The 2,720-nt window shown below is 42.3% G+C and overlaps 1 pseudogene; it reads right to left on the minus strand.

Annotated features, from left to right (window-relative positions):
- Nucleotides 1-621: 621 nt before the first annotated feature.
- On the minus strand, nt 622-1,690 carry LOC137150257 (olfactory receptor 10A4-like; annotated as a pseudogene).
- Between the last annotated feature and the right edge of the window lie 1,030 nt (nt 1,691-2,720).

A 2,720-nucleotide genomic window follows, 5' to 3' on the forward strand; every position in this document is an offset into this window, starting at 1 on the left:
GCTGTTGAGAAATGCTGCAAAACAAAAAGTCTGAAACCCATGGAATGATGGGATGGAAAAATGCATTATGGGATGTGGAGCCTGAACCCATGATGCACTGCGATCCACTCTGTCTTCCCACAACTCCTCGCTGCAGAAAGTGGCAAGTTGCACAGTGGGATAGCTACCCACAGTGCACTGCTCTGACTGTCACTGCTAGAATGCCAATGGTGGATGCACTCCGTCTACAGAGGGAGTGTTGTGTGAATTTGAAGGAGTGATGGAATTATAGAGCTTTTTGATCGCCAGCATAACTTTCATCGACAACACTCTATAATGAAGACGAGGCCCCAGTCTCCCTGTCCATTACATAGCGAGCCTGGGTTCTGAATCGCAGGACGAAGGTTCCGTTGGCTGGCAAGACGCTAGCACTTAGGTGTTCTGCTTCCTAAATTCCTTTGTGGACCTAGCCCTAAATAATAATTTCCCTTTATATTCTAAATTGGTTACAGTGTGTGGAATTCACCACACTATCTTTATCTACCAACATCCAGCAAGTAAAATACTGGTCAATCATATTCTGATGCTCATTCCTCTTCCAGTTTCAAATCTTTGCACACCCTGAAATATGATAAGTGTACCTCACCAAAGAACTAGCGAGAAAAAAGGGTGATGCAACAGCTGAGTATTAAACATTAAATAAGCTGTCCTCATCACCATTTTGCCATAGAAAAAAGTGTGAGATTTTTTAATTCTCATAAAATCTAGCCATTTACTGACAATTTTTCTCAGGGCCTCCTTGGCCACTTTGTTCCTGAATATGAAGGGATTGGCCAAAGGAGTCATAATTGTGTAGAAGACAGAGAAGACATTGTTCAGTCCCTCAGTGTGGGGTTTTTTGGTAGCAGATACATGATGATCAGGGTCCCATAGAAGATGGTCACCACAAGGAGGTGAGAGGAGCATGTTGAAAATGCTTTATGCTTCCCGGTGGTGGAAGGGATTCTCAGGACAGTAGAGATGATACAAACATAGGAAATCAGGGTTAATGCAAATGGTTAATGCAAATATTCTATGATTCTATGAATATAGCAGCCACAACGGTAATTAGAACCTCTAGCTGGTCGGTGTCACTGCAGTGGGGATTTATTATCTGCGTAGATTCACAGAAGAAATGATCAATTTTACTGGGACCACAGAAAGGTAATGGTGACATGAAGGACACTGATATAGTGCCAGCCAGAAACCCACTTATCCAAGACCCAGTTGCTAACTGGAGGCATAAACTGCCATTCATAAGGGCTGCATAATGCAGTGGTTTGCATATTGCTAAATACCGGTCATAAGACATTGCAGCTATGAGATAACACTCGGTAGCGTCAAAGAAACTAACAAAATAAAATTGTGTCATACAACCATGGACAGAAATGGTTCTGTCTCCAGTCAGAAAACTGGCCAGCATCCTCGGCAGGATGGTGGAGGTGTAGCAGATCTCCAGGCAGGACAAGTTTCCCAGGAAGAAGCACATGGGGGTGTGAAGATGCTGATCAGCCACAACGAGATCAATAATGAAGATGTTCCCGACCACTGACACTACGTAGATTACTAGAAACAGCAGGAAGAGAAGAAACTGCAATTCAGGGAGATGCCCAAATCCCAGGAGGATGAATTCAGTGATGGTCGTTTGATTTCCCCACTCTGTGTCTGCCATGGATTGTACCTGGGGGAGATAAAACAAACCCTACAATATAATGAGAATACATCTTGGGTTACACTCAATAAGATTATCAATTTAAAAGCATTAACGTTCAAAGGCCCTCTGTCCGTCAGTTCACCACCCCAAATACTGGCTTCAAAACACAAAGTGGGGTAGTGGCATCCATACATGGACCGTGATGATGAACAGCCCAGCTGTGAAATCATTCCAAGGCTACGTCTACACTAGAAACACTACATGGTTCAGCGCTGCCGCTGCAGCATAGACACGTCCTTCAGCAATGGAAGGTGTTTTCTTGTCGCTGTTGTAAATCCACTTCTCCAAGAGGCAAGCCGCCAGGTTGATGGAAAAATTCTTCCAGTGACCTAGCACTGCCCACAGCAGGACTTGGGTCTGTTGCATGTTTGTCACATGACAGCTCCAGCGGAATTATTTAATCAAAGATTGATACAGCATTATACAGAACACAGAAAGAATAATTACACCACAAGAGGCAATGTAAAGAATTGACCTCTGTGTCTCTCTCCTCTGTACCTCGTGCAGGCCAGCAGTTTGTACACCCCATCGAATTCCTGACACCTCTGTCTTATTACCTGTTTTAACACAAAGAAACCCCTTTTTGGAGGGAAAATTACTTTCCCATGGTTAATTTCACCATGTGTTCAGTTTTTGACATTTTAATTTTACCTAATTACATATGGAATTTCTTTTTTGGTATCGTTATAGATTGATAAGCTACAGGTAATCCTATCCCACCATTATTACTGACAATTGAGAAACCCAATAATTCTTATTAAGGTAAAACCATCTTTCAATAGGTCATTGTTTTATTCCTTACAGAACCCATCTGTATTAAATGTTCCGTTTTAGATCACCTGGTCCATTACAGAAAATAACTGCCATAAGCAGGATCCCCTATCTATCACAGAGTTTTATTTATACTTCAGTAGACATTTTTAGTAGTTTAGAGATTCTGTTCCCTGGACACCTGGATTTCCACAGATCTGAAGATGCTGAGAATAAC

This window comes from Emydura macquarii, unplaced genomic scaffold, assembly GCF_026122565.2.
Source record: "Emydura macquarii macquarii isolate MOO-44397 ecotype Brisbane River unplaced genomic scaffold, CSIRO-AGI_Emac_v2 contig_126, whole genome shotgun sequence".
In the NCBI taxonomy this organism is placed as follows: domain Eukaryota; kingdom Metazoa; phylum Chordata; order Testudines; family Chelidae; genus Emydura; species Emydura macquarii.